Consider the following 18607-nt stretch of genomic DNA (forward strand, 5'->3'; position numbering starts at 1 on the left):
GGCAAAGGTTCGCAATCCATTGAAATCCATACACTCTAATCAACCACCTCCTGAGCACCGAGACGTAGGGCTATTACCTCCGCCATAAGCGGCCTAAACTCGTAAATCCGAGTGTAACAACTGCGACATAGCTAGGCTTTGCCCTCTAATTCATACCCCTATACACTATTGTCAGACATAGACCCATGACACAGAGGTGCACTCCCCTCCCCAAGAACCAATGCCCTCCCTCCCTCTTCTCTGCACCTGAGCCCGTCCCTCCCCTTTTTGGACCCAAGCTTAGGCGATGCCTAAGTCATGGTGCTCCACGCCAGCAGACAGAGTAGGCGAAAGCTCCTCCTCCGAAGGTTCTTAACACCACCGCAGACGCTCTCTAGGCCTGTCAGTGTCAATGATAGTAGGTTCCTCCGCCAAGGAGGATGTCATCATCTCCTCCGATGATGAGGAGGACCAGGCTCCACCGTGGCAGCCGCAAGAGCCACCGCTGTAGCCGCCCTGACTCCTCAAGGAGGCTGCTCTGACAGACAAATAGTTTGTCTATCGAATTGAGATAATGATGGAGCAGTCGCTCTGTTACATGGGGTCGTCGCTGCCATCGCCAGCGCGTGTGAAGGAGCAGCCGTCGTCCCCGCCGCCCCACCGCGTGAAGCCCGAGCTGTCGTCCATGCTCCTGGCGATGAAGGAGCCACCTTCGCCCTGGCACAATCGCGGCGTCCAGATCAGACGCCGCATGAAGGAGGAGCCGGCCTCGCCCCCGCACCACTGCGGTATCCAGATCAGACGTCAGGTCAAGGAGGAGCCTGCGTCCCTGTCATGCATGGCTTGGATGAAACACCTCGCAACCTACAGGCCTAGATCCAAGCAAGATTAAGTTCCCCTGTGTCGCCCTGTCGTCAAAGCTTACCGGGACAGACGCCACGCTGCCCGAAATGGACGTCGCCACTCCAGATTTAGCTGCCTCAAAAGTGCGCCACTCCATGCGACCGCACGTAGCACTCCGAGGGGGCCCCACCGCTGCCGTCCTCGGGAGCCTTGAGGGCTTGCTCGATGACCCTCTCTAACAGTAACAAGGGGAGGAAGGTGGCGATGCTCGATCTACTCGCCACCCGAGTTGCCCTCTGGGAGCGATGCAGGATTCTGGGGAGCGTTTCCTGATCCTTGATTCCTCTGCAATGCAGTCCTTGATATGTGATTTCAATAATTCAGAGTGCATCTAATCCCCTAGGTGGTTTTGGTAATTCATGTCAATATATATATCATTAAACTAATGCCTATTCAAAGAATATTTCAGGAAAATTCATTTTAGGTGCAACTTGGAAAGTGAAATTGTACCCCTCAAAATGCTAAGGACAAGTGTTGGTTTATGCCTCAAGACTCTTCATTTTATAGCTAAGTGATCAAAGATCACATTGAGTCAATAGGTATGTTGATACTATTGAAAGGGGACGAGGTTGAAAAGATGATAGTTCATTACTCAAGTGCTGAGAGATCAAACTCCAAAAGCCTTAGACAAAATTACAAGCTTCCACTATATCAAACCAAAAATGCTAATCTGACTCACCGAACCACTTCTATCAGAGGAACCGAGCCAAAAAGATATAGTCGTTGTACTAAACCCTAGTTGTATCGGTCTCACCAAGATGTCCATTCGGACTCACCAAAGCAATTGTGCCAACCTTGTATAATTCATTCAGAATTTTCAAATGGCCTCAGTCGTGACACTCACTGAAGCATTCAAAATTTCTTAGGCCATTCCATGTCGGAACCACCGATTAGTCTCACCAGGTGTGACGGAATGATCCAAAGTTCTCACCTTCTGTATATATTAGGTCTGACGGAGTAAACCAGTCGGTCTCAGCAATGTGCGGAAAAGTGTGTGTAACCGTCAATTTTTTGTCATTCCTATATATACCCCACCCACTCCACCATTGTTTCTCGAAGCAAACACCACTCATATCCATATTTTTGAGAGAGAGCTCCACTTCCTTGTGCTGATTTCAAAGGGGATTCCACTCTAACCATTAATCCTTTGACTTCTAATCACCTTATTGCTTTAAAATCAAATCATCTCCTACCAAAGCCAAAATCTATGAGAGTTTGAGTGTTGGGGAGATTATCCTTTGAAGCACAAGAGCAAGGAGTTCATCATCAACATAATATATTACATTTTGGAGGGTGGTGCCTTCTAGATCGGCTAGGCATTTTTGGAAGTTTCCAATTGTTGTGGAGAAGCCCAAAAAGTTTGTGAGGGCTTGGAGATCGCCTACTTTGTGAAGATCTAACTGAGTGAGGCTAGTCCTTCATGGGCATAAACCATTGTGGGATAGGCAAGATTGCTTCTTCATGGGCATGAGCCCTTTGTGGATTGAATTCCTCCAAGGAATCTCGCAACCGAGATATTCGTGATCTTAGATTATCTGTGGATTGAAGCCTCCAACAAGGTGGACATATATAACACCACCTATCTAAATCACGGGTCAAAAATCTTCACCATGTCAACATTGTGTGTGGGTATCTCTAAGCTCAACCTTTCAGTTACTAGCACTTCCATGTCTTTACTTCCCGCTACCTATAATCTAGACGAGGAGGAAGTTGTCGTGAATGCTATGGTCGATAATGAACACACTTTGGTAAGTGAAAACCATGGTGCTTAAGTGTGGGGCTATCCCTAGGGATAACGCCTTCGCAAACAGCTTCGAGATGAGGTGGATGAGACTGATCGAGCAATGATCGAAGAAGGACGACATGTCTTACTTCTTGAGTAGCAAGGTGATGAGCGCCTCGTCCAGCCATTGAAATCATCGTCCATTGAGAGAGTGAAGTTTAGCAAAGACGTCGCAAAAACAGTGCTCGATGACATCCCAAGAGCTGCAAAGGAACTCGGCGTTGGAACCATCACGGCACAACACTTTGCCTAGACGCAAGCTCTTGATGGCAGTTCGGATTTCCTCCTCTGAGAACGGCTCATCGAAGTCCGACAGTGCAATTGGTCCAACATGCACAGTAGAATGTCGAGGGAGAAACGTTGTGCCTCGGCAGTGCCAAGGATGTTGGTGAAGTGCCGAAAATCCGCATCGGCCATACCAACATTATCAGAAAGCATCTCGTCATCCACCTTGAGCTCCATGATCCGGTTTTCTGCTGCCGATGTATGACGTGCACGCGAAAGAACTGAGGCCCCACGATGCCATATTGCAGCCAAGAGAATCAAGCCCATTGACAAGAGATGGACCGCTTTGGAGAGGGCCATACAAAAAAATTTAGACACTAACTCTGTAAATCCACACACTCATTCTATAGAGGTTAATTTTTTCATCATGGGAGCACTGGCCCTCTGTCTCTGACCTGAGTTCGACCATAGATGCTCTTACCAAGCTTGTGGACGGGCAGCGTCACTTTTGCAAGTTTGAGAATGAATAGTATGACAAGTATGTGACCAACAGATGATATTACCTCAATTTTTTGCATGACAGCACAGCTGCGAGCCAGCTCTCACGCATCGACCTGAAGTAGCAAGCTCAATGTATCGTACGTGACTGTTTTCAGTTTCACCCACCAGTTCTTATGATTTATCGGCCGCGCGGACCATGGCTACCCTGCCTCTGCGGCGCCAACAGCTATCCCGGGGGGGCGCTTCGCTCTCAAGTCTCAAAGCACACCACACACGTCCTCTTCGGGTGGCTCCTTCTCCCTGTGTGTCCCTGTGGCCCGTTGCACATCTTTTGAAGCGTACGGGTGGGGCCTTTCTACTTTTGCAGCGAGTGAAGTGAGGAGCTTGGCTCGCTGCGCTGCTGCTTGGCCTTTCTCTTTCTTTCTGTGGTTTTTAATGGCATGCACGGTGGCGCACGACACGGGGTGGCACGTCGGTGTGACAAGATGTAGAGTCGTTCTGCTTTTCGCGGGGGCCCGATGGGTCGTCGGTTTTTCTTGCCTCCTGGCGGCCAAATTTCGTGTTTTGACCCTTTTTGGGTATAAAATCGGGATCTGACCTCAGTTGCAAAAGATTTAGCGATATGACCCTTTTTCCTACCGCCAGGGACCATGGCGGTAGGCTTGAACAGCCTACCGCCATGACCACCGGCAGTAGGGCACTTATCCACGTCAGTCTCATCAAATGGCTGTCGTTTCCTGCCGTCGACCCTACCGCCAGGTCACCCGGTGGTAGGTGGTGCAACCCTACCGCCAGTGTCCTAGGCGGTAAGTGTCGAACCGTTATAAGCCCGCGGGGGCCGGCTCGTGGGGCCCATCCATGAACCCAACCCCAATCTTCTTCTCCCTTGCCGCCGCCCGCGGGAACAGAGAGGGGAAGCCCTCTCTCATCCCCTCCACTCCCCCCATCCGATCATCTTCGTGTGTGAACGGTTTTTGCGAATCGAGATGGCTCCGAAACGAGAAAAGTAACCTCTCTCAATCCCTCCAATTCATTTTAGTTAAGAAGCTTTCGATTCGACGCATTATTTGGTACAAGATGAACCCTATTTCATCTAGTAGATTTTGATTGTTGTTGTTTTTGGGTTTGTTTAATTAGGAGTAATATGATGTTTGATGTACTTGAATATGATTTATGTGGTGATGTGGTTGAAGTTGACTATGATAGAGCCTATTTTATATAGTTGATGAACCCTAGTTCATGCTAATATTTTTTGAATTATTTATTGATGTTTGATGTGGTTAAATATGTTTGAATATGATTGATGAGGTGATCTGGTGATGTGGTTGAATAAGTTGGGTTGTTAACTAGTTTGAAGATAGATCCTATTTGGCACAAGATGAGGTGATGTGGTGATGTGGTTCGAAGATGAATATGTTGGTAATTTTTATATATGTTTTTACAATTGTTGAATATGATTGGTTAATGTTAGTTGAATGGTTGAATATGATTGGTTAATGAGATATGATTGATGTTAGTTGAATGGTTGAATATGATTGGTTAATGTGATATAATGGAATGAAAGGATAGCATAAATAGTTTGATGGTGAACCGTAGTTCATATTCATAGTATTTTTTTACATTTGTTAAGTATGATATGATTGATGTTAGTTGAACGGTTTAATATGATATGATTATATGTTCATAACAAAGTGTTCTTGTTTTAGGAGGCCGCCCATTGGTCCGGCGATCGGCACTAATTACACTATGCTTGACCCAGCATTCGACAACGGTCATCGCGCCCGTTACATCGAGAACGGAGTGGTAAATAGCACTGATCAATGTGTTGCATCAGAATTTTGCCTTTTCAAAAGTTTTTTCAAACTATTTTCGTGTGCACATTGACAGACGCTTCCACCATTACATATGAGGGGCTACACCAAGGTCAAAGAGATGAACTACGACAACCGCTACGAGCCATATTACAGGAGAGCCGAGCTCTTGGGTTTCCTGCTCCAGTTCAAGCGTGCGCCGCTGACGCTTGTCCACACGGCTCTCACAGTGTTGGTGGACCGTTGGCGGCTTGACACGCACTCTTTCCATATCCCATGTGGTGAGATGACGGTGATGCTCGAGGACTTCGCCATGATAATGGCCCTACCGATCAAGGGCCATGCTGTCATTGGGTGCGTGGATGGGAAGAATTGGCCGGACAGGGTTACTGCCCTCATTGGCGACTACCCTCCCATCAAGAGTAACCGAACATCCGGTGTAGCACTAGCATGGCTCCTAGATCACCGGGTTCAATGCCCACAAGATGCGGATCCGAGGACCGTGGAGCAGTATGCAAGGGCCTACATGTGGTTTCTTCTCTCAGAGGTGGTCTTTCCTGACTGCTCGGGGGACAACGCCCTATGGATGTACCTAGACTTCCTGGCCGACTGGGATGCAGGGTACAGCTGGGGGTCTGCTGGCCTCGCGTACCTCTACCGTTCGGTAAGACGTCATACATCTCACATATGTGTGGGGTTCTTTAAATTGTGTCATCTGATCATCACTTGTTGTTTGCAGCTGGATGACGCAACACAAAGGACCAAGAAAACATCTAGGATGTGTGGGTGTGTCTGGGCCCTCTCGATTTTGAGTTGGGAGCGGCTGTCGGTTGGTCGCCCGGAGAAACTGCCACGGACAGAGTGGACAGAGTATGGCGAGGATGGCGACAGTTCTCGATACCCTACCGTCGCCTATTCTCGGGACAGGGTTAAGGTCTTCTCAGGAAAGGGAAGTGCGATGTACAAGGCCTTCACCAACGAGCTGGACAACCTAACATCTTTTCAGGTATTCCAATGAGCGAGCTAGTTTTTAATGTTTATACTTTCATTGTTGCTAAACAATCTTTGTATAGGTTAACTGGTGGTCGTACCACGATAGAGCTTGGGGGTTCGAGCTGAACGAGATGTGCGACCGGGACCGCCTTCTCTTCCGGTGCATTGTCCCGCTGATATGCATGTATGCCATTGAATGGCACCTACCACAATGTGTGGCGACACAATTTGGGGTATTGCAACACACACCATCGGCAAGGCCCCACGACACCGGTGGTTACGACCTTCACAAGTATGTGCTGCCATCTCTTTAATGTGATTTCTTTAAGTTCAATGATCTTATGGTCTTTTGTGTTTTTTTGTTTGTTATGCCCCTATGCAAGAAGAGCGGGCTCGATCGATATAGGACTGGGCTAGTGAGCACAAGTCTTTTGTGACAATGTGGTACGAGAGGATGTTCCGCAAAGATAGGGAGAGGTTAGGCATTTGCTGGAATGTGTATGAGAGGCACATGAATTGGTATGATGATGGCATCAAGTTTCATCTGCGTTTGAGGCCACGATGGACGGAAGCGGACATGGCATCACTTCATGAGGAGGAGGACTCTGAGGATGAAGCATACAAGAGAAACCTCAGAGATATGCAAAGTGATTTCAGGGAGTATGCGCCCCTCATGAACAGAGTGGTAAGTTTTGTTGAAATGCATTCGAGCTAATGATGATGGCATGCTCATTCTCGCTGACTTTTTAATGATCCTTGGATTTGCATGCCGCAGAGCTAAACAAAAACATTTTCGACGGCTCGAATGTGCTAAGTTCTGACCCCGGAACCGTGGAGAGTGACAACAAGTTGAGGGAAGCGATGAAGGTACCTTTAAGCCTCGTAGCATTCTATTGGAGCGAATGCAAATTTGATCCATGACATGTTCTTACTTATTTGCAACCCTAAACCTAATCCAAGTCATACTCTACTATATCTATTATTGCAAAAGATCATGAACCGTTGCCGCAAGCTAGCGGGCATGCTTGGGTGCGCTGCATCGGATGACGTGCATGTTCCTCCTCCTGGTGGGTCGACACGTGCTCTAGCTTCATCAAGCCACACCGGCGAAGGTTCCTCGAGCCATGCCACCTCATCGTCTTGCCTTGTTAACGAGACCGAGGAAGAAGAGGAAGTGGATGAGGAGGAAGGAGGTGACGACGAAGAAGGTGATGAGGAGGAGTACGACGACGATGATGGACCTCAACCGACTCAGACAACCCAGGCGAAGAGGGTATCTCATCCGCACCAGGATGTTTTGAGCCCATCACCTTTTCAGAAACTTCTTCATCGTCGTCGCACGAAGAATCCGGATGAGGGCCACTTGAAGAGAAATGAGGAGCATGCCGCCAAGAGGGGGAGGGGATGGAACTAGTGATGTTGAACTTGCTAAGTTAAAGTAGTTGTGTTATGTTGAACTACTCGGTGTCCTGTTATTACTACCTATGTTAGTAGTTGAACCTATTTGATATGTTGAACTTAATGGATACATAGATTTTACTATCTATAAGTGTGAGGTTATCATAATTTCATATGCAAACACTTTTTGCTACTGTGCTTATCTATCTGTGTTTAATTCAAATGGTCAAGTTATTGTAAAAAAAGCCAGAGAGGAGCCTACCACCAGGAGGCACGGCGGTACATGTTCACAGCTTACCGCCAGGTACACAGGAGGTAGCCTGTGTAACCCTACCGTCTAGAACCCATCATTTTCAGTCACAGAATGCTGCCGCGCTTGCCGCACCCTACTGCCGTCGGGCCCACCGGTAGGGTGTGAAACCCTACCGTGCAAACAACCCCACTTTATGTCACAAAATGCTACCGAGCGGCGCACCACACCCTACCACCACCCCCAGTAGCGGTAGGGCAGTAAGGACATGTCAGCCCAGTAACAGCTGCTTGCTGTTTCCTACCGTCGACCTACCGCCGGGAGCCATAGCGGTAGCCTGTTCAAGCCTACCGCCATGGTCCCTAGCGGTAGCAAAAGGGTCAGATTTCAAAAAGAAATTAAACAGGGGTCAGATCCCGATTTTATACCCAAAAGGGTCAAAACACGAAATTTGGCCCTTCCTGGTGGAGGATTCATTCATCGGCTTGTGTCGTCTCCTTGGCTCTCTGCTCTTCTCTCCCCCTTTTTCTTTGGATCCCTTGTGTTCAATCAAACCCTTTTTGTAGGCCCTGAGCGGAGCTGGTCGTCATGGCCCATGTAGGAATCGGAGTTCACGTGCGACGAAAAGACACCAAAGTGAACAGTGGAGTGATGGTGTAGCTTTGAGAGCGGCAATATGGCCGGACGGGCTTGGACGTTTTTTCTCCGAGAGCATCCGTGGATGATCTTTCTCCATTGCTTAGTATGCCGAACATGCCAATAGAACATGTTAATTTTTGATAGTTCGATGTCATGTATCATCGTAGTACAACATGTCAATTTTTGATAATCTGGTGGCAATCTAGCATACATGATAGAGTAGGCGGACGTCCCGAAGTGAGAGATAGTTTTTGATGCATGTGATTGTATAGATTTAATGATTTGTTAAAGGAATTGAGAGCGTGAGAGCTATTGGATAGTCCCGAAGTGTTCTTCCAAACGTCCACCTACTCTATTATTGCATGGATCTTGCGCAAGACCCATGTCACGTAGATCAACTTTTTTTAGGGGGGAAACTTGCTGCTTTATTTAACTAAACAAAGTTCGGGATCTCATCTGAGATTACATCTAAAATAAATTCTGGTGAAGAATCCACCCAAACAACACTTCTCTCCTCTCCTACCCCTACCCTAGCAAGCTTATGCGCGACACTATTCCCAGTACGACGAACCCAAGACACTTTATACTTTGTGAAAGAGTTGAGCATCTCCTTGGTTTCCTGAATCCATGGTCCAATGGCAGACAAATTTCGAGTTGGCTGGCTTATCATCTGACTAACCGATTTGCTATTGAGCTCCACATGCACTCTCAATATCTGTCTTTCCATCGCCATCTAGTTCGCCTCCTTGCATGCACGGGCTTCCACAGCTTCTGGATCAGCAAGGTGTGGGTAGAATTGACAAGCTCCCACTGTAAACGCAACATGGTGATCTCGCACCACAGCTCCGCCCCCACCTTTATCACCATGCCGAGAAACGGCTCCATCGGCGTTGAGCTTGACCCATTCCTCATCTGGTGGTTCCCAATGCTGGATCACCACCGGCTCCTGCGTCGGCCTGCTTTTCTCGTGCCCTAGCTTCCACTCTACAAGGTGTAACTTAATTGCCTTCACTATTTCATGTGGCGCCACACTTCTCTTGCGATCTCTCGCTTCGTTTCTCGCGAGCCACAAGTTGTACACAGACTGGACCATGAGCTCATTCCCTTCATCGGCCGCCCCGGCGAACCATCCAAAGAGCCAAGAGGCAATGGCATTCTGGGAGTGAATCTGGCACGGCGGGGTCTCCACCGCTGCTCCCAATTCTGAACACAACGTCCTCCAGAACCGTACTGAATGTTGGCATGTCCAAAAACGGTGAACCACCATTTCTTCCCGGCCACACGCCGCACAAAAAATACCTGGCTTGATCCAATGATGAAATAGCTCCGACCCAACTGCAAGACCGTTCTGAATAAGGCGCCACATGTGGATCTTGGTCTTCCCTAGAGCACTAGTTTCCATTAATGCCATAAAACCATTATGTTTTTGGACTGAAGAAGAGGACTCCAGCTGTCCGGTCCTCGCTCGGTTCATGGACATACGCAAGTGGTAGGCACTCCTCACTGAAAAAAAACATTCTTTGTCATATTCCATGCTAGGTAATCCTCCTCGCCGGTGCCCCCGACTGCAATCTGCTTGACATCCGCTGCGTCTCCCAGGGTGAACATGGCATCCACGCGCGTGTCATTCCATCCTGACCCGTCGGGCAGAAGGAGGTCTGCCACTTTTGTTACTCCCAGCAAAAAAGTCTGCCCCAAAGGCTTCATGCTCCCCTAGCACGGTATCCGAGGATCATGATGGATGTTAATCCTGGTTCCATTCCCAATTCTCCAAATGGGACCTTCCCTGAGTAGATCTCTCCCATGCAGTGCACTCATGAAAGTGTATGATCCTGAAGAAGGGCATGAAGTAGTGAGGATGGAGTCTTCCTTGAAGTAGCATCCTTTGAGCACACATGCACATAGGGAGTTTGGCTCCTGAAGGATGCACCAAGCTTGCTTGGCCAGAAGTGCTTGGATGAAGGCTTCCGGGTCACGAAAACCCCTTCCACCATCGCGCTTGCTAGCGCACATCTTCTTCCACGCACATCTTGGGCCGAACGAATTTTTTTTCTGTCATGCTTACGACACTTCTATGACAATAATTGCGACAAAACTCGGTATCATCATAGATGTGGTGGGCTCCTACTTCTATGACAAAAAATCATGACAGAAAATGGGCTTTTCGTCCTGGGCGGGCCGGAGACGTAGCTGCATGACATTCTTTGGGCCGTCCATGATGGAAAAAACCGTGGTAGAAGCGAGGGCAAGGAAAATATCAGGGAGTTCCCGGTCACGGTTGGTGGTCGGGGGCCAAGCGATGCGTGTTTCTCCCGTACACGTACGCGCATGGGTGCGAGGCGTTGGACTCTAACTGAACCTGAGCGAGGCGTTCGACTACTGAACCTGAGCGATTGCACTGCAGGCTACACGTTACTAAACCCGAGCGATTGATCGATGGCTATTAACTGAACTTGATCGAGCGATTCCTTCGCTACTACTGCTAACTGAAGCCGGTCGAACCTGCTGCCTCTTGATGAATAGTGAGCATTGTTGGGGGTTTGGATGAACAGTTCCCGGTGGGGGGTTGGAGAACAGGACCCCGTGGTAGTAGAGGCCGTTGCCGCTGGATGAAGAGGACCCCGATCGATTGAGCCGGTGGAGGGATGGATGAACAGGACCCCGTGGAGGGCTGGATGAATAGGAAGACACCATGGAGGACTGGTTGAATAGTAGCCGGTGGAGGGCCGGATGAACAGTAGCCCATGGAGGGGTGGTTGAATAGGACCCCATGGAGAGGGCTGGTTGAAGAGTAGCCGGTGGAAAAGCGATGGAGGCTGGATGAATAGGAGCCCGTGGATAAAAAGTCGCGGGTGGAGGCTGGAGGAGGTCGGCGGTGGATGAATAGTAGCCCGTGGAGGCTGGAAGAGGTCGACGGTGGAAATGAACAGTATCCCGCGGAGTCCTGTTTTGCGGTACGCCACACCCCTCCCGATGAACAGGACCCCCATTTCGACCGTAGCACTCTAACACAAGTCTGTTTCCTCCGTTTTGCAGTACGCCACACCCCTCTCGATCAACAGGACCCTGTTTCGACCGTAGGAGGTACAAGAGAAGTCGGTTTCCTCCGTTTTGCGGTACGCCAGACCACTCCCGATGAACAGGATCCCGTTTCGACCGTGGCCGGTCGAACACAAGGTCGTTTCCTCCGTTCTGCGATTCGCCAGGCCTCATTTTCATTGGCTGTTCCATCCAAGCCGGTTGGCTCTCGATGAACACGACGTATTCTGTTGCCTCCCGATGAACATGACGCATTTCGTTTCTCCGTTCCAACCCAGCCATGTACACGAGCCCTGGACGTATATATGCGCGAGTAGGCGTTCGAGGCCCTGCCCGTATGTACGTACGTGGCCGTATTTACTTTCTTACACCCTGGCCGCTATATGTACGTGTACATGCTACGTGTGCACCTCTACTACGACACATGCCCTTCCTTACTCGGCCACGCTTCATCGATGTAGCCTGCAGACAGACCAGTTGACCAGTATGTACGTACATGTTCACGACCAGAATAACAACACTACGTATGCTTCGACCAGGTGGGTCCGACTATCAGGCACTTCCTTGCGTGTGAAGATGTAGCTGGTGGGTGTTGGGGAATGTAGTAATTTCAAAAAAAATCATACGCGCACGCAAGATCATGGTGATGCATAGCAACGAGAGGGGAGAGTGTCGTCCACGTACCCTCGTAGACCGTAAGCGGAAGCATTTTGACAGCGCAGTTGATGTAGTCGTATGTCTTCACAATCCGACTGATCCAAGTACCGAACACACGGCACCTCCGAGTTCAGCACACGTTCAGCTCGGTGACGTCCCACAAACTCCGATCCAACAAAGTGTCTAGGGAGAGTTTCGTTAGCACGACGGCGTGATGACGGTGATGATGAAGCTACCAACGCAGGGCTTCGCCAAAGCACTGCTATGATATGACTGAGGTGGATTATGGTCGAGGGGGGCACCGCACACGGCTAAAAGATCAATGATCAACTTGTTTGTCTATGGGGTGCCCCCCTCCCCCGCATATAAAGGAGTGGAGGAGGGGGAGGGGCCGGCCCTCCTAGGCGCGCCCCAAGGGGAGTCCTACTCCCACCGGGAGTAGGCTTCCAACCCTTCCAAGAGTGGGAGTAGGAGAGGGAAGGAGGAGAGAGGGGGAAGGAAAGGGGGGCGCCACCCCCCCCCCACACCTTGTCCAATTCGGACTAGAGGGGGAGGGGAGCGCGGCCTGCCCTGGCCGCCCCTCCTCTTCTCCACTAAGGCCCAATAGGCCCATTACACTCCCCGGGGGGTTCCGGTAACCCCCCAGTACTCCGGTATTTGTCCGAACTTGCCCGGAACACTTCCGATGTCCAAACATAGTCATCCAATATATCGATCTTTATGTCTCGACCATTTTGAGACTCCTTGTCATGTCCGTGATCATATCGGGACTCCGAACTACCTTCGGTACATCAAAACACATAAACTCATAATATCGATCGTCACCTAACATTAAGCGTGTGGACCCTACGGGTTCGAGAACTATGTAGACATGACGGAGACATGTCTCCGGTCAATAAGAAATAGCGGAACCTGGATGCTCATATTGGCTCCCACATATTCTACGAAGATCTTTATCGGTCAAAGCGCATAAAAAAATACGTTGTTCCCTTTGGCATCGGTATGTTACTTGCCCGAGATTCGATCGTCGGTATCTCAATACCTAGTTCAATCACGTTACTGGCAAGTCTCTTTACTCGTGTCGTAATACATCATCCCGCAACTAACTCATTAGTTGCATTGCTTGCAAGGCTTATAGTGATGTGCATTACCGAGAGGGCCCAGAGATACCTCCCCGACAATAGGAGTGACAAATCCTAATCTCGATCTATGCCAACCCAACAAGTTCCTTTGGAGACACTTGTAGAGAACATTTATAATCACCTAGTTATGTTGTGATGTTTGGTAGCACACAAAGTGTTCCTCTGGTATTCGGGAGTTTCATAATCTCATAGTCATAGGAACATGTATAAGTCGTGAAGAAAGCAATAGCAATATACTAAACGATCAAATGCTAAGCTAAGGGAATGGGTCAAGTCAATCACATCATTCTCTTAAGGATGTGATCCCGTTAATCAAATGACAACTCATGTCTATGGCAAGGAAACATAACCATCCTTGATTCAACGAGCTAGTCAAGTAGAGGCATACTAGTGACACTTAGTTTGTCTATGTATTCACACATGTACTAAGTTCTGATTAATACAATTATAGCATGAATAATAAACATTTATCATGATATAAGGAAATATAAATAACAACTTTATTATTGCCTCTAGGGCATATTTCCTTCAGTCTCCCACTTGCACTAGAGTCAATAATCTAGATTACATGGTAATGATTCTAACACCCATGGAGTCTTGGTGCTGATCATGTTTTGCTCGTGAGAGAGGCTTAGTCAACGGGTCTTTAATATTCAAATCCGTATGTATCTTGAAAATATCTATGTATCCCTCCTTGACTTGGTCGTGGATGGAATTGAAGCGTCTCTTGATGTGCTTGGTTCTCTTGTGAAATCTGGATTCCTTTGCCAAGGCAATTGCACCAGTATTGTCACAAAAGATTTTCATTGGACTCGATGCACTAGGTATGACACCTAGATCGGATATGAACTCCTTCATCCAGACTCCTTCATTTGCTGCTTCCGAAGCAGCTATGTACTCCGCTTCACACGTAGATCTCGCCATGATGCTTTGCTTAGAACTGCACCAACTGACAGCTCCACCGTTCAAAAAAAATGTGTATCCGGTTTGTGACTCAGTGTCATCCGGATCAGTGTCAAAGATTGCATCGACATAACCATTTACGACGAGCTCCTTGTCACATCCATAAACGAGAAACATATCCTTAGTCCTCTTCAGGTATTTTAGGATGTTCTTGACCGCTGTCCAGTGATCCACTCCTGGATTACTTTGGTACCTCCCTGCTAAGATAATAGCAAGGCACATATCAGGTCTAGTACACAAAATTGCATACATGATAGAGCCTATGGCTGAAGCATAGGGAACATCTTTCATTTTCTCTCTATCTTCTGCAGTGGTCGGGCATTGAGTCTGACTCAACTTCACACCTTGTAACACAGGCAAGAACCCTTTCTTTGCTTGATCCATTTTGAACTTCTTCAAAACTTTATCAAGGTATGTGCTTTGTGAAAGTCCAATTAAGTGTCTTGATCTATCTCTATAGATCTTGATGCCCAATATATAAGCAGCTTCACCGAGGTCTTTCATTGACAAACTCTTATTCAAGTATCCTTTTATGCTATCTAGAAATTCTATATCATTTCCAATCAACAATATGTCATCCACATATAATATTAGAAATGCTACAGAGCTCCCACTCACTTTCTTGTAAATACAGGCTTCTCCAAAAGTCTGTATAAAACAATATGCTTTGACCACACTATCAAAATGTTTATTCCAACTCCGAGATCCTTGCACCAGTCCATAGATGGACCGCTGGAGCTTGCACACTTCGTTAGCATCCTTTGGATCGATAAATCCTTCAGGTTGCATCACATACAACTATTCTTGCAGAAATCGATTCAAGAATGCAGTCTTTACATCCATTTGCCAAATTTCATCATCATAAAATGCGGTAATTGCTAACATGATTCGCACGGACTTAAGCATCGCTACGGGTGAGAAAGTCTCATTGTAGTCAACTCCTTGAACTTGTTGAAAACCTTTTGCAACAAGTCGAGCTTTGTAGACAGTAACATTACCATCAGCGCCAGTCTTCTTCTTGAAGATCCATTTATTCTCGATGGCTTGCCGATCATCGGGTAAGTCAACCAAAGTCCACAATTTGTTCTCATACGTGGATCCCATCTCAGATTTCATGGCCTCAAGCCATTTTTGCGGAATCTGGGCTCATCATCGCTTCCTCATAGTTCAAAGGTTCGTCATGGTCAAGTAACATGACCTCCAAAACAGGATTATCATACCACTCTGGTGCGGATCTTACTCTGGTTGACCTGCGAGGTTCAGTAGTAACTTGATCTGAAGTTACATGATCATCATCATTAGCTTCCTCACTAATTGGTGTAGGAGTCACAGGAACAGATTTCTATGATGAACTACTTTCCAATAAGGGAGCAGGTACAGTTACCTCATCAAGCTCTACTTTCCTCCTACTCACTTGTTTCGAGAGAAACTCCTTCTCTAGAAAGGATCCATTCTTAGCAATGAATGTCTTGCCTTCGGATCTGTGATAGAAGGTGTACCCAACTGTCTCCTTTGGGTATCCTATGAAGACACATTTCTCTGATTTGGGTTCGAGCTTATCAGGTTGAAGCTTTTTCACATAAGCTGGCAGCCCCAAACTTTAAGAAACGACAACTTTGGTTTCTTGCCAAACCACAGTTCATAAGGTGTCGTCTCAACAGATTTATATGGTGCCTTATTTAACGTGAATGCAGTCGTCTCTAAAGCATAACCCCAAAATGATAGCGGTAAATCAGTAAGAGACATCATAGATCGTACCATATCTAGTAAAGTACGATTACGACGTTCGGACAAACCATTACGCTGTGGTGTTCTGGGTGGCGTGAGTTGCGAAACTATTCTGCATTGTATCAAATGAAGACCAAACTCGTAACTCAAATATTCTCCTCCATGATCAGATCGTAGAAACTTTATTTTCTTTTTACGATGATTTTCCGCTTCACTCTGAAATTCTTTGAACTTTTCAAATGTTTCTGAATTATGTTTCATCAAGTAGATATACCCATATCTGCTTAAATCATCTGTGAAGGTGAGAAAATAACGATACCCGCCGCGAGCCTCAACATTCATTGGACCACATACATTAATATGTATGATTTCCAATAAATCCGTTGCTCGCTCCATTGTTCCGGAGAACAGCATTTTAGTCATCTTGCCCATGAGGCATGGTTCGCAAGTACCAAGTGATTCATAATCAAAAGATTCCAAAAGTCCATCAGAATGGAGTTTCTTCATGCGCTTTACACCAATATGACCTAAATGGCAGTGCCACAAATAAGTTGCACTATCATTATCAACTCTGCATCTTTTGGCTTCAATATTATGAATATGTGTATCACTACTATCGAGATTCAATATAAATAGACCACTGCATGACCATAAAAGATATTACTCATATAAATAGAACAACCATTATTCTCTGATTTAAATGAATAACCGTCCCACATCAAACAAGATCCAGATATAATGTTCATGCTCAACCCTGGCACCAAATAACAATTATTCAGGTCTAAAACAAATCTCGAAGGTAGATGTAGAGGTAGCATGCCTACCGCGATCACATCGACTTTGGAACCATTTCCCACGCGCATCGTCACCTCGTCCTTAGCCAATCTTCGCTTAATCCGTAGTCCCTGTTTCGAGTTGCAAATATTAGCAACAGAACCAATATCAAATACACAGGTGCTACTACAAGCATTAGCAAGGTACACATCAATAACATGTATATCACATATACCTTTGTTCACCTTGCCATCCTTCTTATACACCAAATACTTAGGGAAGTTCCCCTTCAAGTGACCAGTCCCTTTGAAGTAGAAGCACTCAGTCTCAGGCTTAGGTCCAGACTTGGGCTTCTTCACTTGAGCAGCAACTTGCTTGTCGTTCTTCTTGAAGTTCCTCTTCTTCCCTTTACCCTTTTTCTTGAAACTGGTGGTCTTGTTCACCATCAACACTTGATGCTCCTTCTTGATTTCTACCTTCGCAGCCTTTAGCATCGCGAAGAGCTCGGGAATTGTCTTTTCCATCCCTTGCATATTATACTTCATCACGAAGCTCTTGTATCCTGGTGGCAGTGATTGAAGAATTCTGTCAATGACACTATTATTTGGAAGATTAACTCCTAGTTGAATCAAGTGATTGTTATACCCAGACATTTTGAGTATATGCTCACTGACAGAACTATTCTCCTCCATCTTGCAGCTGTAGAACTTATTGGAGACTTCATATCTCTGAATCCAGGCATTTGCTTGAAATATTAACTTTGACTCCTGGAACATCTCATATGCTCCACGACGTTAAAAACGTCGTTGAAGTCCCGGTTCTAAGCCGTAAAGAATGGCACACTGAACTATCAAGTAATCATCTGCTTTGCTCTGCCAGATGTTCATAACATCTGGCGTTGCTCCCGCAGCGGGTCTGGCACCTAGCGGTGCTTCCAGGACATAATTCTTCTATGCAGCAATGATGATAATCCTCAAGTTACGGACCCAGTCCGTGTAATTGCTACCATTATCTTTCAACTTTGCTTTCTCAAGGAACGCATTAAAATTCAACGGAACAACATCGCGGGCCATCTATCTACAGCAACATAGACATGCAAAATACTATCAGGTACTAAGTTCATGATAGATTAAAGTTCAATTAATCACATTATTAAAGAACTCCCACTTAGACAGACATCCCTCTAATCATCTAAGTGATCACGTGATCCATATCAACTAAACCATGTCTGATCATCACGTGAGATGGAGTAGTTTTCAATGGTGAACATCACTATGTTGATCATATCTACTATATGATTCACGCTCGACCTTTCGGTCTCAGTGTTCCGAGGCCATATCTGCATATGCTAGGCTCGTCAAGTTTAACCTGAGTATTATGCGTGTGCAAAACTGGCTTGCACCCGTTGTATGTGAACGCAGAGCTTATCACACCATATCATCACGTGGTGTCTCGGCACGACAAACTTTCGCAACGATGCATACTCAGGGAGAACACTTATACCTTGAAATTTAGTGAGAGATCATATTATAATGCTACTGTCGATCTAAGCAAAATAAGATGCATAAAAGATAAACATCACATGCAATCAATATAAGTGATATGATATGGCCATCATCATCTTGTGCATTTGATCTCCATCTCCAAAGCACCGTCATGATCACCATCGTCACCGGTGCGACACCTTGATCTCCATCGTAGCATCGTTGTCGTCTCGCCAACTATTGCTTCTACGACTATCGCTACCGCTTAGTGATAAAGTAAAGCAATTACATGGCGATTGCATTTCATACAATAAAGCGACAACCATATGGCTCCTGCC

Source organism: Triticum dicoccoides, chromosome 3B (assembly GCF_002162155.2).
Source record: "Triticum dicoccoides isolate Atlit2015 ecotype Zavitan chromosome 3B, WEW_v2.0, whole genome shotgun sequence".
NCBI lineage: Eukaryota > Viridiplantae > Streptophyta > Magnoliopsida > Poales > Poaceae > Triticum > Triticum dicoccoides.